This window comes from Saimiri boliviensis, chromosome 15 (assembly GCF_048565385.1).
Source record: "Saimiri boliviensis isolate mSaiBol1 chromosome 15, mSaiBol1.pri, whole genome shotgun sequence".
Lineage (NCBI taxonomy): Eukaryota > Metazoa > Chordata > Mammalia > Primates > Cebidae > Saimiri > Saimiri boliviensis.
Window position 1 is genome coordinate 55160951 of NC_133463.1, and position 26643 is coordinate 55187593.

Here is a 26643-nt window from a genome sequence, read left to right on the forward strand (position 1 = left end):
TGGGAGGGGAGAAGAAAGGAGAGAGAAGAGAAAGAGAGACCCTCTTTTTCCAAGTCAGAGATTGGTTAGCTCTGCCTAGGTGACTTGCCCATCTTGAGCCAATTATTGTACTATGGGTGGATGCAGCACTCTTCTTAGCCAGACTGACTCACATCTTACCCATGTAGCCAGGGGTTAAAGTAACATTAGTGTGACAGCCCAACTCAAAGTACATGGTATAGAAACTTGTTAATTACACATAAAGAACCATAGAGTAATACCACCAAATGGAAGGCAAAACAATGCCATTGCATGCTAAGATAAAGTACATCTCCTTTATTCATACTGACTCTTTACTCTTCTGTTTGAGAGTATAGCAGAGCAAGTTCAGGTGCCCTGCTTTATCAGAATGTGATTTCCAAGTAAATTAAGTTGTTTACATCCCTACTATGAGGAAAGCATTGTGCTAAAACAATGGCTTGTCCAAAATACAAGTTTTCTGTATCCTAAACACTGTTTTTAAACAGTCCAAGTATTATAATCTATATTAGGAAATATCATTACTCTCCTGCTTAGCCAAATGCTTCTTATGGGCTTCTTATTTATTGCTGTGTAACAAACTCACTTAGAACATAGCAGGTTATTTAGCTCACAAATCTGCAATTTGTGTAGAAGTCTGTGACAGTATCTTACCTCTGCTCCATTTGTCAACAACTTGGGCAGTTTGAAGGGTGGGTAATTTCTAAGGCTTACTCACTTACATGTCGAGTGGTTGACACTAGTCATTGTATAAGATTTCAGCTGTGGCTCTTGCCTGGAATATTTGCATATGACCTCTCCATGTGGTCTGGGCTTCCTTACAATATGGTGACTGGGCTCCAATGGTGAACATCCAAGAAAGAGAGCCAAGTGAAATCTACGTTGCTTTTCATAACTTAGACTTGGAAGTCACTCAGGATCACTTCTGCTACATTTTATCATTAAAACACCTACAAAGAACCTCTCAATTACAAGGGGAACAGAGATAGAATCCAATTATTTGCTGAGAGGATTGTAAGGTTCTGGAAGAGCATGTGAGAAAGATCATGTGAAACTGGACATATTTCTGTGGCCATTTTCAGAAAATGCAATCTGCTGCACTGATACCTCTAAGAATGATAATGTAACTTGCTTGTGCTTCTTTGTCCTTTATCTTTTTCCAAGAGCTATTTATCACTCTCTGTACTACCTTCTGCATCATGGATCTAATTTTCTCCAATAAATGTGAAATATATATATATATATATATATATATATATATATATATATATTTACTGTTGTAAAATACAAGGAAAAATACAAATGTGAGAAAGACTGCATAGCTAACTTCAGAGAGTTTACCTAGGCCTGACCTCTTATATCAGAAGAAGAGGTATTGAATGAGAAATTTCTTCAATTATAATATCATCATTAGAATGAAGAGCATATTTTCACCTTCTTAAAGACAGCAGCTTATATTTCTTTATTTACTGTATCCTATGCATTGACATTTAAGTACATAAATACAAATGACTTGTTTCAAAATTTCTTTTCTACTATTTTTTCTAAGGAAACACTTATTTACTACGTTTTCCCCTCTATCATACATGTTGTCTATGGCAGAGAAATTCATACTTTTATCTAAATCACTCTTCAAGTTGAAATTCTTCTAGATAATAAGTCACTCAGTCTTTCTTATTTTCTCATCGATAAACATTGCCTTTTTTGCTCTACAAATTCATCTCTTCTGTAAATATGTCTTTCTCAAGAAACAGCATTTATCTACATTTGTCCACATCATCCTGCTCCTATGCCCGTTAAGCTAAAGTATTAATAATAAACAACTCAGCTTTCTCTGTTGTCTCCATATTGAGAACTTCAGAAAACTGAGTGACCAATTATGTTGACTCAGAAATAAAGATTGTCACTATGTGGCAGGTGCCATACTCTGTCAAAAAGGGATATAACATGCCAATGATAGCAGAAACATTTTCGTATACATCAGATTTATAATAGATATTATAAAAATCATTTTTAAAGGCTTGGTTTATTTGATGGCACAGGGTGGGATGTTTCACAGAGCCATATGCAGCTCTTTTTTTGAAGCCTTTTTTCCAGATTTTTCTTCCAACTGTTATGCTGCATCTTCAAAATCCTGCATTTTTCTATACTTCTTTTTCCTGCAAGGGTCACTGGAGGGTCACTGAACATACCTTCATACTCAGCAGTCTGTAATTTTATACATAATTTAGTACAATTATCAAGGTCACCCCCATTCAGCCCTTTAAAGCTACCCCTCTGAGCAGACACAGCCTTGCAAGGGTAAAGGTATGGAGAGGTACACACAGGCTGAATTTCAGCCCTCACTACCCTTGTCAGGCCAGCTAGAATGGGCAGCCCTGCCTCTCTGATGACTCCTACAGGGCTAGAACATGGTGAGCATTTCAGAGCTGTGAAGTGTGCCAGATCCAGTCTGTAGGCAAGGACAGCTATAGCCTTTCTTCTAAAGAATATGTTTTAAGAAATAATTTATGTCTTTCTCTCTACACCCTGAGCTAGCACAATACGCAAAACTGTCTTCAGAAGGGAAATCTTATTTTTTTAAACTACGTTTATTATGAAAATCAAACCAAACAGAAATCCCCTCATATCAACAGAGGATGGAGTCAGAGTGCAGCCTTTGGGTGCCAGATGTTGGTGAATTCTGGTTGGTCAGCTTGCCTCTTTGGAACACAGAACACACAAACCTGCTGTTTGGGTTAAAGGGATCCATTACTGAGCAGATAACTGGCCAGAAAAATACCGACAACTGGGCAAATCAAAAAGGGTGGTGTGATTCTCAGAAGCTTAGGGGAAAACTGATAAGCAGATTGTTTATTCTATATCATTGTAGACAAACATGGACAGTCCTAATTTAATAAATAAATAATACACAAGGTGGTACAACTGAAGCCCCTCACCAGACTGTGGAATGTAACACTTGCTGTAATGGAAAGGGGGTGGGGAACAAGCTATTTTGCCAATAAAATTCAATTTGGGAAATTATCTCTTGTTAATTTATAAAAGGTCCAATTCTCTATTAATAACCTCATTTCTGTGTTTTCATGCTAGCTTTTGTGCAGTGCCAGCCACTGAAGAATTAAATGTTGCATAATCTAGTTTGAAAATTTAAAAAAACACCTATAACTTTATTTTAGATCTACAAATAATAGTAAATAAATCATAGTAGCTATAATTTCAATGTTTACCACAAGCTGCACATTACACATTAAATTTGTTATTTCATTTAATTTTTACAACAAAGTTACAGATGGCTTCCAATTTCAGATCAGCAAACCACAGCTTAGTGAGTCTAAGGAACTTGCCCAGGGTCACTCAGCTGGTAAGTGGAGAACTGGGATTACAACTCAGTTGAGTCTAACACCAAAACCCATGCTCTTAGCTTCTCAGTAGACTCCCTTACTGCATTGAGATTCTTTAGTACCAATCCATGTACTTTGGTTTTAATATTTTTGCAGTCTCATTCAGTTTGGATAATTTTCAGGTCAAATTACCTACTGATGTGTAGCTAGTTGATTGAGAAGTTTGAACTCAGTAGGGTATAAAATGATTTGCTTCCTTTTCATCATTGCTTTCATTTGTACTCTGTGGAATTGCCCTGTCCCGTGTTTTTAATGAATCCTTGGGCAGATTTCCTAACTTTCTGGTCATTCTTGCTTATTACAATGTAGTTCAGTCTACTTTGTACATTTCCTGTCCAATTCAGTGTTTTCTTCTCCCCTAGGCTGATCAGGTTTGTCATTAGAGGATAGGATTCTGGAGGGGGCAGTTCTGTTTTACTGTTCTCCACCTCCTCCCCCATCTGGTCCACAAAGTCTTTTTTGGGCCCAGCGTCTACACAGTTGGTCACTGAAAGCTACATCATTGTTATGGAGGTTTCCTCTGCCTGTCTCTGCCTCCCTCAGGTTCTGCTTAGGGCTAATGTGATGTATAATTTCTTTAGATCATCCAGCCCCTTCAATCACTGAAAACTCCCTCTAAAAGAAGGCAGCCGTTTTCTCCTTTTGGTCCCTGCCAGCAATTTCATGTGGTCTACTCCCATAAGGGTGAGAGGACAACTCCTATTGCACTCTGGGCCCCTCCACATGCAGCAAAGGCCTTCCACCTTCCTACACGGCATTGCAGTTCCCTCTCCTCCTGTGGCAAGGCTGTCAGCATCTCCTACTTTTAGGACTATTCAGACAGGGAGCGTATGTCACTTTCTCAGATCGCTGTCTCTCCATGCTCAACTCCCTTCTAATGGAGTGAAGAGCCAGAAATACAAACATCCAGACAAGGACCAAGGCATAGTACCACCTTCTAGAATTTTCTACTTCACTTGCTTTTTGTGGGAGATAATGTACCATTAAAAAGGAGGAGAGAAAAGACGGCAGGAAAAAGCTTCTCGGCTAAACTCTGCACACACTCCCCTGGCTTGTTCCCCAGAGAACTTTCTCTGTGTCTAGAAGATGGTAGGTGGGAGGGAATTACGACTGTGTTAGTGGGCTGGTTCTTTTGCATCTTCTGTGAGTTGTGAGGAAGGTTCTGGCACCAGCTTTCAGTAGCTTAGTGATAATTTTAAAAATATGTGTGATTTAAATTCTCCTCTATTCAGCTTTGGGGCAATTCAGCTTTGGAGCAACCACCATTTCATCAGAGGAGAAAAAATAAGATTCAACAATGTATTAAGAAACAGAAAACTAATTTTGAGTGGAAGTGGGTGCAATTTTTTTCATCAAGAAATATTTTATGTTTTTTAAAAAAAAGCATTCCAGCAGTGCTAAATAAAAGTGTTCACATTTGTAATAATACATCCATCTTAAGTGTCTTAATTTACATTTTGAATCTCAACAATTCTGTACTGGAGATGAAGTGTCATTATTACCATTTTACAGATGAGAACACTGAGGCTTATACTGTTAAACAATTTTTTTAAAGTCTCACTCTTAATTGGCAGTGCTGGATATTTGTGTGTGTGTGTGTGTGTGTGTGTGTGTGTGTGTGATTATACTTTAAGTTCTGGGATACATGGGCAGAATGTACAGGTTTGTTACATAGGTATACATGTGCCAAGGTGGTTTGCAGCACCCATCAACACATCATCTAGATTTTAAGCCCCACATAGGTATTTGTTCTAATGCTATCCCTCCCCTTGCTCCCAACGCCAAACAGTCTCCAATGTGTGATGTTCCTCTCCCTATGTCCATGTGTTCTCATTGTTCAAATCCCACTTATGAGTAAGAACATGCAGTGTTTGTTCTGTTCCTGTGTTAGTTTGCTGAGAATGATGTTTTCCGTCTTCTTCCATGTCCCTAACCAAATTCCTTCCTTCTTCACCATTTAATGAGCTGGTGCTCTACAAATACATGTAAGACCAAGGAATATGAAGTATATTCCAGGCCCCTAAGTAATATACATCTTTTTTATGGCTGCATAATATTCCATGGTGTATATATGCCATATTTTCTTTATCCAGTGCTGGATATTTGACTCAATGTGTTGCTCAATCTTTAGGTACTTGTCTTAGGAGGGTTTTCTAGAGCACGGCCTCCAATCCCCAGGGCATGGACAGTGGCCTGTTAAAAACTGGGCCACACAGCAGGAGGTGAGCAGCTGGCAAAAGACCAAAGTTTCATCTGTTTTTACAGCTGCTCCCATGGCTGGCATTACTGTCTGAGCTCTGGCATTCAATTCTCACAGGAGGGTTAACCCCATTGTGAACTGTGCATGTGAGGGATCTAGTTGCAAACTCCTTGAGAATCTAATGCCTAATTATCTGTCACTGTCTCCCATTACCCCCAGTTAGGACTGTCTAGTTACAGGAAAAGCAGCTCAGGGCTCCCACTGATTCTATGTTATGGTGAGTTCTATAAATATTTCATTATATATTACAATGTAATAATAAAAATAAAGTGCATAGTAAATGTAATGTACTTGAATCATCCTGAAACCATACCCCCACCCCCAGGTCCATGGAAAAATTGTCTTCCACAAAACTGGTCACTGGTGCCAAAAAAGCTGGGGACCACCGTCCTAGAGAAATAACCTGAGAATTGGACTCATGTGCTGGAGAATTAAGTTATACCGTTGGGAGAAATCTGTATGGGAATGAGGGAAGCAAAACAGAAAAGGGGAAGTCCAACAAGGAGGTGGTTTCTGGAGAAATCTGGACTCAGCCTGAGCCCAAAGGGGCAGCACTACAGTATAAGATGCCCCATAGAGTTTGCTGGCCCTTTACACAAGGAGCTGAATTTTTGTGCCCTTCACTACTCAGTCACCGGCCATTGGTTGCGCTGTAGAGTGTGGATTGGGGGATGCAGTAACTCTCTGGCTCCTCAGGGTGAATGGAGGCACCAACAGAGCCAGCTACCATACTACTCCTCTGCCTTTCAACATGTTAGTAGTTAATAGAGACATATAAGGCAACCAAAGAGAAGATTAAGGGAGATGTTTTAGAATAAAATTCAAAAGGTCAAGAGAAATGGCAGTATTGTTATATTGCCCTTTGTTTGAATAAATATATTTACTCTAGCTTTACCTGGTGTTTTCAGTATAAACAGATCATTAAAATCTGTTATTTCTTAGAAAGACTTTTTGAAACACAGCTCAACTAGATTATAATGAATGTGCTTGTTGAAGGAAAACGCCCAATTTTATGACTTCCTTTTCTAACTTAGGCAAAGAAGAGTTCAAATGCAAAGCAAATTATGAGATTCAAGGCCATGTCTTTAATGAAAAAGCAATTTTTGGCTCAATAGGCAGAAATTACATGGTAAGTTTGAATGAATATTTATTATTTTTCACTTTAAATATATTCTGTGTGTACAATTTTGCCATTATTGCTAGGTATTTTTAATAGACAAAAAACTAATATGATCAGCCTTCTTTAAGACAATTACTCATGTTCATTTAAGGCACCTAACCAAATTCCTTCCTTCTTCACCATTTAATGAGCTGGTGCTCTACAAATACATGTAAGACCAAGGAATATGAAATATATTCCGGGCCCCTAAGTAATATACAGCCTAACAGCTGGAGGACCTTAGGTGTTTGGGCTTTGAAAGTTTCCTGGCTGCAGCTGATTTGTGTGGAACTGGGGCAGAGCACTTTCATTTTCTCTTTTGGAAACTGAAGTGTTTGGATGGCTTCTAAAGTCCCCCGAAATTTTGAAAACAAAAATAATTCTTAATCTATAGTTTCATAATCTAAGTAAAGTACCATTACTTTAACTTGAATTCATGATAAATTTAAACTTTGTTCAAAAAACCATTATAGTATAATTGCATCACAACATTGATTTTTAACACATATTGATAGCAGGTCATGTGGCCGGAAATATTCAAAGTGCTGTATCTGTCATAATTTATTTGATCTTTATAACAATCATGGAGAATGGGTACTATTATCATTTTTCTTCCACAGATGAAGAAACTGAGGTACATTCAGTAACTTCCCCAATGTCATATGGTTGGTGAGTGATGGAGTCAATATTTGAACTCGGGCAGCATGATTCTAGGGCCCTGCACTGAGTATAAAATAGACTGAAATACAGGTTATTGATATTCATAAATTTTGGTGTTCATTTTTTGCCACAATACACGTGCTGTTTTGACTCCCTGTTTGTAGATTTTACAAATTGAATATTTAGAGAAAATCAATAATACAGTTGACAAAAACAAAACATAGAGGATCAGTAAGACAATAACTAGACAAGGACAGGTTTACATGGTGGTTATAAAAAATGAATGATTTTATTATATAAATTTATTTAATCTTAGATGTTTATAATTCAAATTCCATTGCTTTGTATTTTTGTTTTCATAATTTTCTATAGTTAATAAAAAGTTATTAGAGCATTGATTTTTAATTGTTTGATTATAAAATATACTCTTATTCTTTCCTATTTCCAAAATATTTCCTAAATCCTATATCTGCTCTTCCTTAAAAACAACACATATGCACATACATATAATTAAGTATGTATGTGCAATTCGAGTAAACAATGAAGACTTAGTGGAATATCTGACTTACGATGGAGTGGAAAATCGTTCATTTACCCCATCCTGACCTCAGCTCAACAGTTTCCTGTAATGTATTAGATGTCTTTTGGCGTCATATTTTAAACTATATTGTAGCAATCCATTCTTCTTCTCTCCCTCCCTTCCTCCCTTCCTTCCTTCCTCTCTCCTGCTCTTTTTTCCTTCCTTCTTCGTAACTTAATGAGCTCATGCTCTACAAAGCCATGTAAGACCAAGGCATATGAATTATATTCTGGGCCCCTAAGTAATATACAGCCTAACAGCTGGAGGACCTTAGGTGTTTGTGCTTTGAAGGGTTCCTGGCTGCAGCTGATTTGTGTGAAACTGGGGCAAAGCACTTTTGTTTTCTCTTCTGGAAACTGAAGTGTTTGGATGGCTTCTAGGGTCCCCTGAAATTTTGAAAAAAAAAAAAAAAATTTAAAAATAATTTATAGTTTCATAATCTAAGTAAGGGTAAACAAAGAATGAGAAATGCCAGCAAAATAAGTACATAAATATAAGGCATGATTAATAAAATGGTTAATAAACTAGTTTTTTTATTAATGTAAGCGATTAAGCCAAATACAAGAGGTACTATCAGGAAATTTGAAATGAAGACCCATAATGAATGTATAAAGGTGGATATATTAAGAATGGACAATAGAGATTTGCCTGAAATATATTTCTTTGAGCTGTATTACTGGATTTTTAGAAATCCTATCCTCATTTCCCGCTGGTCCAATTTCACACATGCAAGTCAACCCTATTCTTAGCTTGTCCTTTTGCCATATTATTCTAACACAAAAAGGAAAGACATTCATAGATTAGTTATAATATTATAGCTTTGCAGAAATGCTTCCAAACATCTTTGAAGTACCTTATTCTGTAACTATTATTATCAATATTTTTCCATATAAAAATTAACTTAGGGCCAGTTGTGATGACTCATGCCTGTAGTTCCAACACTTTGGGAGGCCAATGCAGGTGGATCACGAGGTCAGGAGTTTGGGACCAGACTGACTAATATGGTGAAACCCTGACTCTACTAAAAATATAAAACTTAGCCAGGCATGCTGTTGTGTGTCTGTAATTCCAGCTACTCAGGAGGCTGAGGCAGGAGAATTGCTTGAACCCAGGAGGCAGAGTTTGCAGTGAGCTGAGATAATGCCACACTGCACTCCAGCCTGGGCAACAGAGCAAGACTTCCTCTCAAAAAATAATAATAATAATAATAATAATAACAGTAATTTAGAAACATATCTCTTATTATATAGTTACAACTGCTTTCCTTTCAGAACAAAGCTTACATTGACTGTAGAATTTATTGCTACTTTCTTCCCATAAAGCATATCAAGTAAAATATAGACATTTTTCGCATTAACAAATTTCATTGACAAATACAAGATTTTTTATAAGTGGCACTGGCATTCTATATATTCATTTATAAGTGAGACTGGTATTCAACATATACATAATATAAAAAGTTAGAAATATGTTTTAATCATTTCACAATAAATTCTCTTAAAAGGTAATTTTACCAGTCAAGAAAACATTTATATTGCACAAGGCAATTTTATTAGTTTTGACATACCTTATTTCTTCACAATGTGTTCTAGGGTTTATACACATTTTGAATATTAATTTCCTCACCTGAAATTTCATACATTGTTAGCCAGCTCTCAAATCAGGGGATTTTAAGAGATCAATCGCATTTGCTTTTTTGCCAAAGCAAACAATGCCAAGATCCCAGTTTATTAATAATAAAAGGGACTAACTAGCCAGGACATGAATATTTGTAATTATGTTTCACAATATTGATTTTTGTTAAATCATGTCATATGGTATAGCATGTATTTAATTTGAAAATGAAAGTGAATCGAGATTCTTTTCGTGATGAGTACAGAAAAAAATAAAGAAAAAAAAAGGGAGATTATTCAGAGTTTCTGAGGCCAGCCAGGATCTGGGTCCCTCTCTGAATGAGCATTAATTACTTTTCTGCCAGGAGTAATGACTGAGTTGCATTTCTGCTAAGGAGTTATAAAGGTCGACATCAGTGTTTAGACTCAAAAGTGAAGTTACAGATACTAGTGACTCTTTGATTTTTTTTGTTGTTGTTGTTGTAATGGTGTTCCACTTTTTTCAGTTCATTTTGCATTTCCCACTCTGTGTCTTCCCAGACACTGAGCCCTATGCTGCAACTCTGCATCCAGACATATTCTAGGCTATAGTCATTTGCCAGGGTTGCCTCTCAGGCAAGAAGAGAAACTCAACATGTGTTAAGTTCCCCCACATTAGACTATATGGGTTTGATTCCTCATAAAACAAAAATAATGAACTTGGAATGGTGATACCCAGTGACTAATATGAAATATTATTATCTTTCAGGTTCTCTTCCAAAGAGATGAGTTTGAGGCTGTCATTGTAATCTAGTTTACTAAATGTACAAGCTTTGTGTTAAGAACCAGGATTGTTGGCAGAGAGGAACCAGGGATAAGTCATTAAAAGATTGGAAGGGTTTCGTAGGAGATCTAACCCAATCCTAATTTTAGAGCATCAAGCATACGAATAAATGATGATATCTTTTATTTACCTTTGTGTTTCCTTACTTTGAAAATCTTGTTTCCTAGTAGATTATTCTCTGGTTGGTAAATTACTGTTTGAGAGTTGAATTTAATTCAAACAGCACTTTCATGACACTTTAGAAATAGGGAATGATAATTTTAAATCCTTTAGAAATAAAACTGGCTTGTTATATTTTCATCCCTCTGACAGAGGCATAAGGAGAGATTTATTAACATCAATTTCCCACTTTTGATGCCCTCTGTAGGAGGTGCTAGTAAAATTCAGATATGTTCCCAAGGCCTCAATTGAGTGTCCTGCTGAATGACTTACTGAGATGGAAGTGATAGAACTGTTCTTCCTCATCATGTGATAAGTGAGCTTATGGAGGATTTATGCTAAATAGAGCCATTGATTCTAAAGAGAGCATTTTAAACTCTTTTTTTAAAAAAATTGTACTTTAGGTTCTGGGGTTCATGTGCAGATCATGCAGGACTGTTACATAGGTACAAACATGGCAATGTGGTTTGCTGCCTCCATTCCCCAATGCCTACATCTGGCATTTCTACCCATGTTATCCCTCCCCGACCTCCTCCTTGCCCCCCGCCCGCTGTCCCTCCCTTGCCCCACCAATAGACCCCAGTGTGTGATGCTCCCCTCCCTGTGTCCATGTGTTATCATTGTTCAACACCTGGCTATGAGTGAGAACATGCGGTGTTTGATTTTCTGTTCTTGTGTCAGTTTGCTGAGAATGATTGTTTCCAGACTCATCCATGTCCCTACAAAGGATACAAACTCATCATTTTTTTATAGCTGCATAGTATTCCATGGTGTGTATGTGTCATATTTTCCTTGTCCAGTCTATCGTCAATGGGCATTTGGGTTGGTTTCAGGTCTTTGCTATTGTAAACAGTGCCACTATAAACATATGTGTGCATGTGTCTTTAAAATAGAATGATTTATAATCCTTTGGGTATATACCCAGTACAGAGATGTAGACCAATGGAACAGAACAGAGGCCCTGGAGGCAATGCCACACATCAACAACCATCTGATCTTTGACAAACCTGACAAAAAAAAAAAAAAGCAATGGGGAAAGGATTCCCTGTTTAATAAATGGTGTTGGGAAAACTGGCAAGCAGTGTGCAGAAAGCAGAAACTGGACACCTTCCTGACACCTTACACTAAAATTAACTCCAGATGGATTAAAGATCTAACCATAAGACCTAACACCATAAAAATCCTAGAAGAAAACCTCGGCAAAACCATTCAGGACATAGGCATAGGCAAGGACTTCATGACTAAAACACCAAAAGCAATGGCAACAAAAGCCAAAATAGACAAATGGGACCTAATTAAACTCCAGAGCTTCTGTACAGCCAAAGAAACAATCATTAGCATGAACTGTCAACCAACAGAATGGAAAAATTTTTTTGCAATCTACCCATCTGACAAAGGGCTAATATCCGGAATCTATGAAGAACTAAAACAGTTAAACAAGAAAACAAACAAACCCATCCAAAAGTGGGAGAAGGATATGAACAGGCACTTTTCAAAAGAAGACATTTATGAGGCCAAGAAACACATGGAAAAATGCTCATCATCACTGATTATTAGAGAAATGTAAATCAAAACCACACTGAGATACCACCTTACAGCAGTTAAAATGGCAATCATTAAAAAAATGTGGAGACAACAGATGCTGGAGAGGATGTGGAGAAATAGGAACACTTTTACCCTTTGTGGGGGTGTAAACTAGTTCAACCATTGTGGAAGACAGTGTGGCACTTCCTCAAGGACCTAGAAATAGAAATTCCATTTGACCCAGCATTTTAAACTCTTTTTAAAGTTTTGTGCTCATATATAACCATGCTGCTGAGGTTCTCTGACATTTCTGGTATGACCAACAGTGTATCTATTGGCCACTCAGGAAAGATACTTCCCTCCAGAAGGGCCTTCTTAAAGTGGTAGGTTGTGTGGCTGCTGGCTAGCTTTAATCATTCAAATACTTTCTCTATCTTGAAATTAATGTTGTTCTCAGAATCCAGATGGCATGGAACACACTTCTTGTACATCTATGATCAAATATACAGTTAAGAAATTTTTTTCAGAGTAAACCATGTAGTCCAACTCATAAAATTTATTAATTTCAATAATACATTGGCCAGTAAAAGTATTATACATTTTACATCTGAGAAAAAATTATAGTATTAATAAGTTTATAAACAATTCATCACCTACTCAGATGATATAATATAGCAATTTTTCTGTATACTATGTGAATTTTGTCAACAGGGAATCCTCTGATGGAAAAAAAAGCTTAATATTAATTACTAGCACCATCTGTGCAAAACAATGGAAAAACCAATATTTTAATACAATGACTTCATGCATGTCAGTTATCTTCAACATTAAATGCTACAGTTTTATTGATTCAGTTTACCTGTTTATTAATTTAAATAATGCATGTCCTTACAGAGGTTAAAACCATGAATAAATGAATTAAAATTAAATATAATGAAACATCTAAATAGGTGTAACATGAATCTGATTCATTCTCCAGGAATATATCCTGTATGCATATATGTATATACAAATTATGGTACCATCTGCTAGGTTTTTACAGGTTGAGTATAAATTTTCTTTCCGCACCTGAAAGGCATATTGTGAATTCCTTGTAGTGAAAAGATTATTCAGTTGAAAAAGGTTGAGACAATTGGTGTAACTAATGCCTGGCAGTGGTCAGACTCAAAGAGTACCTTCAAAAGATAGGGGCACGGGTCATCGTAAGAAAGATCGTTTTCTATTTAAATTTTGAGCTCTCAAGCTAACATTTTGCTAATTATGACAACGGATGCTGCTCCGAGCACCAAGGGACCCCTTTCATCCGTCCTTTTAAACTGCCGTAACCTGCCACCTGGTATGGTCTTTTTATATCCACTTTATGTTCTGGCTTCAATAAATATTTATTGAAAAAAATTAATGGAATAATCTGGAGAAGGGAATGTGAGCAAAGCGGCTTTTCTTAGCTGTCAGTACAAGTTATCCTTGTAGTTGGCTTATTTAGACAGTTTAGTATCCCGCACTGCCAAAGTTCTCATACTAAACAAGGCATAGACTTCAGAGCCTCAGAGTACATAAGGTATGGCTGGTAATCATTATTGCTAGAAAACATATGGACAACCAGTAGAATTTTCATTTAGAGAGTCTCTTGGGAGATAGAAACCAATTAATCTAAACTTTTCGTTAACACTGAGCAATGATAATCATACGTCCTTAGTTTACCGTGTTCTGCTGCAGCTAGGAAGAACTTAGGTCTTTAGGCTCCACCAGCTTATCAGATAGTAAAATTTTCTGTGGAGAGGGGCGGATAGTGACATTACACTATTAGAATTTAGCTCTAACTCAGAATTTTCATTTATTATTTAAAGCAGTTATTTTGTATGCATGTTTCTTTAGATATTATTTTCAGATGAGCTTTAAGGGTGGTTTTACTACACAGTGCAGTGTTTTTAGAACACAGGTATCACATTCCTGGGTGATTTGATTCAAAAACTGATTTTTAAATTTCATAACTGTGTGACCTTCGACATAATTTTCAAGTCACTTCTATTTCTAAAATATAGTCATCCTTATACAATGGAAATGATGCTGCTTACCACTTACTAATTATGTGCCAGTATAGAATGACATAATATCGTGAGATCATTAATTATTATTTTTTGCTCAACCATTGAGGTAGAGAAAGTAGAAGATCAAAAAGGATATTAGCCTTTTAAAAAGTGTATGAATGGGCAATAACAGAATAAACATTAATGCAAATATAGATGCAGTTTCCCAAAGTCATTAGTTTTAAGAAAAAATAAAATTAGAGACCACAGGATAATTTTTCTCCCGAAATTGTAGTATATGGTATATCAAAGTGTGAGGCAGTAGACACCTTTAGGCAGCATATGAAGGCAGGTGTAATGTCTTATCTTTTTGGAAATTTAAAAGCACTTCAAAACCGTAAATTGCAAAACATAGGCTTTTTGACCCAGAATTTTACGTTTAGAAATCTGTTCTAAGGTGATTTTTAGCCCCATGTGGAACAAATGTGGATGTCCCCTTAGCCTCTCCACTCCCTCAGAAAAACATGAAAAAAAAAATACGAGTACAAAATAAAAAATACATAAGTTCAAAAAGAAAGACATACACACAGACCAGACATATACATGCACATAAGCGAAATAAGATAGCCTCAGTTTTCAAAATTAAAAAGAGAACTAAAAATCGAGCGTGAAAAGTGGATAATAGTCCATGTGAAATTTGATCTAGTAGCATTGAGGTTTTTGTTTCCTCTGATGCACAGAAGACTTCACTTCTGGTTAAATGGAACAATGGGCTGGAAGAAAGATTCTGAGATAAAACTTCCAGCTGAAAAAAGGAGCATTAGGAAAAGTGGATCCAAAAAACTCTATCCATTTTATCCTTTCAAAGTGTCCAAGTAACTCTCTGTCTTTCCAGTGTAGTCAGAAAAATAAAGAAAGAAAAGAACAGGAAAAACTCTAAAGGAAGGGATTGGAGGCAAAATCTGCAGCATTAGCTATCTATATTTTAAGTGATGGAGGCAGGATTAAAAACCTAAAAATGTTTTCAAGTTTCACTTATCCTTAAGTAATAAAGTTGCCTTTTTTCTTATAAAATTTATAGGCATATAACCAATTCTATCTGTTCTTTTGAGGGAGAAATGAAGCTGAGAGATACATTTTCCAATATGTTATAACAGTTGTATGGAATTCTCTGACCAGGTAAAGAATCTAACCAGTCAGGCTCCAGAGACTTTTACCGATATCATTTATGAAAACAACCAAGGCTGAGATGAGTTAGCAGATGCAACAAAAATTAGAGTAGTCTCAAAAACAGGAGAAAACTAAACAATTTAAATGAGATTATTATTTTAAATATTTTTGAATGATTGAGGAGTATACGAAGAAATAGAAATCTTCACAGAAGAATATGATACCACAAAAAATATTAGACAGACTTGAAAGAAATAAAGTAGAAATCTGAAAGTTAAAAAAAAAATTCAAAATGCAGTGGACTGCTTAAATGATAGCTAGACACAGCTAAAGAGGGGGTGAAGAAAATGGGGAGCTAGATCTCAGAAAAAGCCCCTAAAATGCAACCAAGAGCAATAAGAGGTTGGACACATGAAAAACGGTTAAGTGGAGTGAACATTAAAATGGAAATATTGAGCATTCATCTAAGTTTGTGTGTGTGAGAATAGAGAGGGAAGAAATATCTTTGGGAAAAAATATAAGCAAATGTCCCTAATTGAAATAGGCATGATTATTCAGATTGAGTTCTGCGTAAGAGAACTAAAGCGGAAGTCGTCTTCACTGAATGAGTTATCTTGACTGACAATGACTCAGCCAATCAATGGGTTTTCTCTGTTCTCTCTTGCCAGTTCTTACAGTATGCCCCCGACTTACAACTAGGAAGTGACTATATGGTACATCAGTGCACTCTTGCTCCCACCAGTTGAATTCTAATTTTAAAAGGTCTGTTTTGTTTTGTCTCTGTTAAGGAGAGTTGCATGGTTTTTTTTTGTTTGTTTGTTTTGTTTTGTTTTTTTCCTTTTTTTCCCCCCAGACTGATAAAATACCAATATAAAACAAAGAATTGTGTTGAGAGAAACTAAATTGAGTGTTTTGGGGGAATTCCATAAAGGTATGCCACTTAAAGAAATTAGCTGTAAAATTAGGTTTTAGAACAAGTGTAAAATTGTTAGTTAAAAGTCATAAATATCTAGAATATCATGAATACAAATACTTCCTACAAAGTCTTTTAAGTTCTTGTATTCACTATAAGACACTGGAATTAGAAATTGTAGAGAATGCATAATGCATGTAGTTCATGAAAGAAAGATAACATAAAAATGAGACCAGTAGGCCTGTCTCAAAGGAAGAGCCTTGTCTATTTTAAAACAAGTATTTTATTCCCAACAGTATAAATTTAATGCTTAAGATAGCTGGAGTACAGTAGCACAATCGTGGCTCACTACAACCTCTGTCTCCCAGGTTCAAGCAATTCTATTGCTTCAGCCTCCCAAGTAGCTGGGATTACAGGCATGCACCACCATATCTGGCAAATTTTTTTTGTATTTTTTCCCCAGATACTTCTTCATAATCATATGAGTTTACACATGAACACTTATTTACGTATGCCTATAAGTAAATAGCAGACAAAATGGGATCACACCCAACACACACTTTCGTAGTTTGCCTTTTCATTTAACACTATTCAGGAAATTAACTTTTTGTATTTTTAGTAAAGACAAGGTTTTACCATGTTGGCCAGGCTGGTCTTGAACTCCTGACTCTTGATCCACCCACCTCAGCCTCCCAAAGTGCTGGGATTACAGGTGTGAGCCACCAAGCTAGGTCTAATTGTTATTTTAAATGATTCCTACCTTTAGCAAATTTTCCATTTCTTTGGTAAGCTAATGGCTATAATAAGAGATCTTCCTCTAAAAACAACTTCAGAACATCAAAGTCAGGGAAAAAAAAGCAAATTACTTACCAGGAAAAACAAGCAAACAAACAATAGCAGAGTTAAATCAGCAAATGTATCTATGATTCCACTCCCAAATCTAAGGTCCTGATTTCCTCTATAATTTCTTCTAGGAGTTGTATTTTTTAGCTCTTGTATTGTGGTACCAGCACCATTGTTGAAGACTATTCTTTCTCGGTTGAATGGATGTGGCAACCTTATCAAATATCAGTGGGCTATAAATTTGTATAGGTTTATTCCGGGACTCTCGAGTCTTTTTTCTCAATTTATTTTTTATTTCAATAGGTTTTTAGGGAGCAGGTGGTGTTTACTACATGAATAAGTTCTTTCTGAGTGGCAATTTCTGAGATTTTGGTACACCCATAACCTGGGTGGTATACACTACACCCAAACGTGTAGTCTTTTATCTCTCACCCACCTCCCACCCTTCCCCATTAAGTTCCCAAAGTCCGATGTCTTGTTCTTACGTCTTTGTGCTGGACTCTCAATTCAATTCCATTGTTTTACATGTCTGTTCTTATGCCAGTATCACACTGCTTTGATTACTGTAACTTTGTAGTAACTTTCAAAATTGGGAAGTGTGAGTTCTCCAACTTTGCTTTTTTTTTTTTTTTTTTTTTTTTTTTTTAATATTGTTTTTGCTATCGAGGGCTCCTCTCAATTCCATATGAATTTGAGAGTCAATTTTTCCATTTCTGCAAAAAAAAGGCTATTGCAATTTCAATAAAGATTGCCTGAAATTTGTAGTCACTTTAGGTAGATATTGACATCTACACAACATTAAGTCTTCCAATTCATGGACATAGGATATCTTTCTATTATTTTCGGTCATCTTTAATTTATTTCAGCAATGTCATGGTTTTCATTGTACAAGTTTTTCACCTTCTTAGCTAAATTTATTACATGGTATTTTATTCTTTTAGATACTATTGTAAATAAAATCTTTTTTTGCTTTCTTTGTTGAATGCTCATTGCAAATGTATAAAAATGCAGGTAATTTGTGTCTGTTAATCTTGTAGCCTATATCTTTTCTGAATTTGTTTATTAGCACTAGTAGCTTTCTGATGGGTTATTTGGGATATTCTATATATAGTATTATGTTGTCTGTAAATAGAAATAGTTTTACTTCTTTCTAAAAAAATATTTGGATGCCATTTACGTTTTTTTTTTTTTGTTTTTTTTTTTTTTTTTTGTCGAATTGCTCTGGCTAGAATTTCCAGTGCAATGTTGAATAGCAGTGGTGAAAGAAGTCATCCTTATCTTGTTCTTGATCTTAGGAAGAAAGCTTTCAGTCTTTCATCATTTAATCTTTCATCATGTTAGCTGCAGGTTTTTCTTTATTATGTTGATTCACTAACATAAAAATATGACACTATTTGGATATATCTAAAAACAAGAAAAGGTAAAAAAAAAAACTCAAATATTTCAAAGGAGATTGAAATTAAGGCATTCTAATATCCTCAGGTTTTTCTGAAGGAGAATAGACAATTCATTAACACTTGTAAACATTGTTAAGTATTCTTCTAGTGCTTAATTTAAATGTTTAACATGCTTACTCGACTTATCAGAGTCTATATAACTAAGGAGGAAAACACAGGAAATAGAAAATAAACAAATGTCGTTACTTGGATCAAAGGAATTTTTATGAAGAGAAATTATCAGATTTGTCTTTTTAAAATTCAATAGCATAAAACTGAATAGTATATAACTATGAAGGAGACATCTGGAATATATTTAAAAAACCATGAGATAAATAGATGAAAAAAATATATACTAGGAAAATAACGGAAAGAAAGTTGTTCTACAATTTTAATAACAGGCACAATGGGCTTTCCGGAATTCTAGTCTACCTGATATTGGAAGGATACAGCTCCCAGAGTCAGTGACAGCAGGAAGAGGATGACTGGGAACACCAGGAAAAAAGGAAGCTCAGAAAGAATTCAGGAAGCAGGAAACATTGCAACACACTTGGGCAGGAATAGCCTGGTCAGTATGTTGCCACAGCTGCTGCTGCTGTCATCACCTCTGTTACTGCTGCTACTGTGAGGATTCTGGCCTTCAAAATTTCTAGATTTCTTGTTTCACTCACGTACAGTTCAGAGTCTCAGGAGCATACTATGAGGGGCTTGTAGGAAGGCTTGGATTCTATGATGGAGGCAGGCAGTAGGAATTAGTCTCTAGCCAACATGATCAATAGTGGAAAGCAGAAAAACACCAAAAAGAAATAGGAGATTCTTTATGAAGAATAATATATGAGAATTTTTTAAGTATCTGGAAAGAGATGAGCAATTAGAAGCATTTACTAATGTAGAAGGAAAAGGATAGACCAAACAGAATTTTTAAAATTCTGTATATTTATGTAGATTTTACATATTTTATGATAAAATTGTACTCATGTATGGCTTGTGTATTTTTTAAAAAATAGGCCCTAAAATTATGTTTAAAAAAGAATTTTTGCCTTTAAGAGTTAGAAATATCTACTCACAGCACTTTTAAACTTTCATGGTAATGTTGATGAAAATCCTGCTTCAGCAAAATTCAAGGAAGGAAAAATCTTCCTGGGACTGTAGAAATTTCACCATTGGCTAATGTACTTTCTTTTTTTTCCCTTGAAATGCATTGGCTTCATCTACCTTTAGAAGTTCCTTCTGTTGAAAACTCTGGTTGATTTTTTTCCTCCCTCTGAAGCCAGCTAGATACTTTGTAGTCAAATAAATTGTCAGAAAAATTGCTGAATCTGGAGATTTTGCTGTAGTAAAAATGTGGCCACTGCCTTCTCAGAGTAGCTCACCATTTGGGATTATATATGAAAATACATGAAAAATAAAAGCTGTCAAAATGACAAAAATTATGTTATATTTGCATTAATCATGTTTCTAGGGAAATTCAGTTTTATATGTGTATAGGGGTGTTGTCTGTGTCTATGTCTGAGAGAGAGTGAGCAGGGAGAGAGAGAAACAGAGAGACAAAGACAAACAGATTGACTTACTCCAACTCTGTAAGGCCATTGTAGCTATTTGTATTCCAGAATAAACAATCTGGAGTGTAAAATGGACTGAAATGTGTACCTTAACTAATAATACTTACCTAAAACTGTAACTGAAGTTAATTGTCTATGACATAAATCAAGAGCGTCACATTTTGGAGGTTTCTTCTGTGATACTTGTGGATCCATTCACTGGTATTTGATTCATTCAGTTATTCCTTTAGCAAACCTCCATTACGAGTCTCTTGTGTGGTAGTTTTTATGCTAAATAATAAGGACCAGAGTGAATCAAACAGATGATGAGGAGAGACACACAAGAAGTCAAACAATCAATATAAGACAATAAAAGCTTTGGAGACTTAGAAAGAAGACAATTACTAAATGGGAGTGAAGATTTTGGTAAAGGAATGTGTTAGGGTAATAACTTGAATTGTTAGAAATAAACTTGAGTCTGAAGGATAAAAACTACAGTAGAAAAAGTGAAGCGATTTTAAGTAACATTAATTGATAGGCTATGATCTCTGGGAGATTCTGGGACAATGGGGCAGAATATTTTAAGAATGTCATTATTTCTAGTGGGTTAGGACAGATTTCTTCTTGCAACATGTGTGACTCTGGATTGATGAGAGGGGAGTTATAGTGGCCATCAGCTATTTTTACTGTCCAGTGTCTATTAACCTTCTTTCAGGGAACATTAACCTGACCCCCATTCCATTTGAGGAATTAGCTCCTTCCCCACTTCTGGTCCCTTTGGCTTTGTAGAATATGACATACATCTTGTACACACATGTACATAGACACATACGTGCACACTCACCCTCCCAGCATTCCTAAGGGGAGCACAGGATCTCCGACTAACAACTACTATTGATGCCTTCAGCCATAGTAATTGATCAAGACTTGGGCATGTGACTTAACCAAAACTAAAGTAGAATTTATTTGGTAATTTCCAGGGAAGATACTCACTTTTTTCTGTTGGCCCTGAGGCCTGGAGAATGTTGGGGCTGAAGCTCCAAGCAACCCCTTGCTACCAAGTGGCACTTGAAACTGAAGCCAGAATGACAGAAGGCATAGTAAAGAGACGGAGAGAAACCAACTCAAAATTATATTTCCTGCACCCTGAATCCATTCTTGTCATTTTATGTGAGCCAATACATTTCCTTTTTTGCCTGAGTTTAGTTGTATTTTCTTTCACTTGTAACTAAGAATCCAGTTGACATAGCCCCCAAAGAGGAAACAGCAGGGTGGGGAACAGAAGAGAACATGCTAATATTTAAGCAACTACTTTGTTGCCCCCTTATAAAGCTAAGTACTGCTACTTTTTTTTTTTCAGTAAAGTTCACAATATTCCAGCAAACTAAATGACAGAACCCATCTTAATCCAAAGGTCTGCCTAATTCCAAATCCTATTTTTTTTTTTATAACACTGTGCTATCAATTTGGGCTTTACTCCAGGCCAGCATTGCGTAAACTGTTTCAGGGAATAATAGTGTTCTTTGAAATGTTCTTTGAAATAAATGCTATGTTGGGAAACAAGTCTATTTTTTGTTTTAGAAATCCTTAATATAGAAGAAAACATCCAACATATTTTGTATTGATCTTCTTGTTTCATATATCTTTTAGAAGTGATTCAAAGGGTCTGATGAGACATCACCCACAGAATGCATTATGGATGGCTAAAAATTATACATTGGTGGACAGGCAATGTTTTCAAAATACACAGTTGATACAGTTTGGCCCTGTGTTCCCACCCAAATCTCACCTTAAATTGTATAACCCCCACATGTCAAGGTGGGACCACGTGAAGATAATTGAATCATGGAGGTAGTTTTTCCCAAGCTGTTCTCGTGATGGTGAATGAGTTCTCACGAGATCTGATGGTTTTATAAAGGGCTTCCGCCTTTGCTCAGCACTCACTCTTTCTCCTGCCACCCTGTGAAGAGGCGCCTTCTGCCATGATTTTAAGTCTCCTGAGGACTCCACAGCATGAGAATGAAGTACCACAACAATGCGCTGATTTATAATTTTTATTTAAGGACTTAAGATTATGCATCCAACCTGTCCTGGAGATCTTATTCTATGTATTGCTATTAGAGGTTTATACCACACGTGGTTATGTGGCTGTCAAAGGGAAGTTTTGAATAAAAACACAAACTCCAATTGTTCTCAAATAAAACAATAAAGAAAACCAGAATTATTCTAAGTGAATATGATCAATGGCAACTATAAACTTGCCATAAAAATTGTGAGGTGAACTTTTCAAGAAGAAATAATTAACATATTTTGTAAACTGCCATTTTTAAGAGTTAAAACATTAAATTTGTGTTATTCTCTTTGCTACAATTTATTTTTGAAAAAGGAGAATTTTGCAATATTCTGGAAGTAAGACAAAATATTGGAATATATTTGATGCTGTGCTGAAAATGAAGATCTGACTCAGAACCATTCTTACTGTTTAGTAACTGCATGAAAAATGGCATAAAAATGCTGCTCTGTTACAAGGGATGCATAATTATATGGCACATTATATTATAAAAATGTATACATATGGTTTATTTCATGCAGATATTTTAATTATTTTGTTACTAATTTTTAAAAATAATTTGGTATCTTTAAAGGCATTTTAGTTCAGTTATAAAATTTTCAAGATATAGAAATAATTTATATTTTTTAAAGAATTTATTTCACCTGAGATCCTTTTGATTGTCTTCTACCATGGAAGAGAGACTTTTATTTTTTGTGCTTATTATTAGTTTTGCAAGTGGAATGATTGCATGATGATTTTTCTACCCTTAAAAATGTGAGGAGGTTTTGTGGGAGGCTCCTTATTCCACTGCCACGTCTCTGGACAGTCACTGCCCTGCCTTCTATCAGAGGGACTTATGAGTATCTCAGGCTGTCGACAGCTTGGGTACTTTCCTCACAGACTCAGTTGAAAGAAAATGGAATACAGTCTTGCCTGCTGGATGATGAATGTGAAATGGGTTGCTACTCTCTGAGAGGTTCTAGACAGGGTAAGTTTCATGAACTTGCCACCTCTGCAGTTACCCAGAACTCTGCAGTTAATTTAATGCTCTGCTGTCACTGTTTTGAGATTCTTCATAATTTTGAACACAACTCCCTGCATTTTCATCTTGCACTGTGCCCCATAAATTATATGGCTGTTCCTGCTTATAGGAGCTGAGTATACATAGTAAGTAAAGATAGACAAAACTGTTGTTCTTATGAGACTTACATTCTATTAGAAGAGACAGAAAATAAAGTATGAAATTTAAAAGTTTTTCAATAGAAGATTAAAATGTGTATATAAGGGTAGAGTATGAAATTTTAGGCAGGGTGACTAAGAAGACTTTAATGAGGGTGTGACATTTGAATAATGACCTGAAGATAATGAAGGAGTAACCCACACTAAGATAGGATAGAAAGATCTTCCAGGCAAAGGGACCAGCTTATGCAAAAGCCTGAGGGAAGAGGGTACGTAGAACAGTAAGCTGACCAAGGTAGCTGGAGAAGATAAATGAGCAGAAGAGTAGTTGTAGATGAGGTCATGTAAGGTAATAAAAGACTTTGGATTTATTCTAAGTGTAATGGGAATCCACAGGATCGTTTGGGCCAAAGAATGACAAAAACTAAAAAAAGATCACAGTGGCTGCTGTGTTGAGAATAGACTGAGGGAACAGAACTGACTGGACAAGAAGAATAGCTAATGGCACTTCAGTGAAGACTGTATAAGTTGTCCACTCAATAGAGACTACACAGTCTTGGGCTCATATGCTCCTAGATGCTGTTGAAGCATGAATCTTGCTCTAGTGGGTGCTCAAGCGGAGGTGGATTTTTCTAGATTTTAACTTGGCTTCTGTCTTCTGGTCTAGTCATCTTATCTCAGGTCCCTTGACCCTACTTTTTCTATACAACCTCTCTGTATCTTACCACTCCAACTGGGAATCCTTTCCAGTTGTGGGCAGAGAGGAGTCCTACCAAGGCTATGCATCCCAACAGTCTTCCACCTGAAAGTGTACTGGCTACTTAATCCAAGCCTCACTAGTTAAAGCTAGGAGTAGAGCTGTGGGAGAAAAAAAAGTCATTGAGGACTGGGCACAGTGGCTCACACCTGAAATCCCAGCACTTTTGGAGGCCAAGCCAGGTGGATCACCTGAGGTCAGGAGTTTAAGGCCAGCCTGGCCAACATGGTGAAACTTTGTCTCTACTAAAAATGCAAAAATTAGCTGGGTATGGTGGCAGGTGCCTGTAATCCTAGCTACTTGGGAAGCTGAGGTGGGAGAATTGCTTGAACCTGGGAGGCAGATGTTGGAGTGAGCCAAGATCGTGCCATTGCACTCCAGCCTAGGTGAGAAGAGCAAAACTCTGCCTCAAAAAAAGTCAATGAGAAGACAAAGGCCCCACTACTCAGTTCTCTGAATACTTGGGAGTCATTTAAAAAACAGATTCTGATGAATAAGAGTGAGAAAATGGTCAGCATGACTAGCAAATGGGAGCTTCTTGTCAAGTTGAGGAGAAATTCCACGGGTGGCAATGGGAGGACATACCTGCATGTCCATATGTTTCCTGCTATGAGGGAATGTACAACATATTGGTAGGATGCCACAGGAAGGGCATATGCATGCCTGATCCCAGTGGGCTGAGGGTTGGTGAATAGATCCCATCCTTCCCCTTTATATTTTCTGTACATTTCTTTACCCAATTTGCTGCCGTGGTGCTCAAACAGGCTTTCACTCTGTATTTTATCAAGTTCCAGCGCTCAGTGCACATTTGATAATTGCAAGTACAAGACCTTAGTTTAAAATTTCTTGTAGAGAAAAATTGTTTGACTGAATTTGGGTAAAATTTTCAACTCTGACCTAGGAAGTTGGTCACTGGGATCAAGATCAGCACAGCTTTCTGGGAGTAGTAGGTCATGTATTTTATTTAAGAAAAGCTTTGCCTGAAAGGAATGCTGAGGTTCCCTAGATTACTGTCTAATGATTTTATGCATTGTAATGTATAAACAACAGGAAAAGGTATTTTGGAACCTATTCTATAGTTCTGGAGTCTATACAGTCTAGGGATATACATGTAGAGAAAAAGTGGTTTTTTTAAGTTAATTTATTTTTTTACTTTGGATTATGGCAAAGATGAACTCACTCTCTCTCTGTCTTGACATTGTGATGAATTTCATTTATAAAGTAAATCAGCTGCTTAGATGACCACATTGATTAACATGATCAATTATTTGTTTTTTAATTATATAAGCTTAGAAGCAACTTTTTTTCAACTTTTATTTTGGATTCAGGGGTACATGTGCAAGTTTGTTGAAAGAGAATATTTCATGATGCAGAGGTTTGGAATATAATTCATTCCATCCCCCATGTACTGAGTATACTACTCAAAAGTTCATTTTTCAATCTTTGTCCCCCTCTCTTCCTCCTGCCTCCAGCAATTCCTGGTGTCTAATATTTACATCTTTGTGTCCCTGAGTACCCAGTGTTTAGATACTTTACAAAAGAAGACATACAGGAGGCCAACAAACATATGAAAAAATGCTCATCATCACTGGTCATCAGAGAAATGCAAATCAAAACCACATTGAGATACCATCTCACACCAGTTAGAATGGCGATCATTAAAAAATCGGGAAACAACAGATGCTGGAGAGGATGTGGAGAAATAGGAACACTTTTACACTGTTGATGGGAATGTAAATTAATTCAACCATTGTGGAAGACAGTGTGGCGATTCCTCAAGGACCTAAAAATAGAAATCCCATTTGACCCAGCAATCCCATTACTGGGTATATATCCAAAGGATTATTTTCTGTCTCTTTAATAATAACCATTATGACTGGTGTGATATAGAATCTCAATGGCTTTGATTAGCAATTCTCTGGTGATTAGTGATGTGGGACATTTTTTCATGTTTACTAGCCACTTCTGTGTCTACTTTTGAGAAGCGTCTGTTCATATCTCACTCAATTTTCAATGGAGTTGTTTGGTTTTTGTTTGTTGTTTGTCTCTTATAGATTCTGGTTGTTAAACTTTTGTTCAATGCATAGCTTATTAATATTTTCTTCTATTCTGTAAGTTGTCTGTTTACTCCGTTGATAGTTTATTTTGCGTGCAGAAGCTCCTTAGTTTACTTAGGTCCCATCTGTCCATTTTTTGTTATGTTGCAATTGACTTTGAGAACTTAGTCATGTATTCATTCCAAAGGTTGATGTCCATAATGGTGTTTACTAGATTTTCTTCTAGGATTCTTATAGTTTGAGGTCTTACATTTAGGACTCTAATTTGTCTTAATTTTTGCATATAGTGAGAGGTAAGGGTTCCGTTTCATACTTCTACATGTGGTTAGCCAACTATCTCAGGACTCTTTATTGAAAAGGGAATCCTTTCCCCATTGCTTATTTTTGTCAAATATGTCACAGATCAGATGGTCATAGGTGTGTGGCTTTAGTTGTGAGTTCTCTATTCTTTTTCATTGGTCTACATGTAT

The 26643-nt window shown here is 36.3% G+C and overlaps 1 long non-coding RNA gene across 1 annotated transcript in view; it reads right to left on the minus strand.

Annotated features, from left to right (window-relative positions):
- The window catches only part of LOC141581405 (uncharacterized), a 45950-nt gene that overhangs the window by 13307 nt on the left and 6000 nt on the right, over positions 1-26643 (minus strand). The window contains exon 2 of the long non-coding RNA XR_012513990.1: positions 13899-13967. This is a non-coding gene — a long non-coding RNA (uncharacterized LOC141581405). The remainder of the gene's footprint in view (positions 1-13898; positions 13968-26643) is intronic.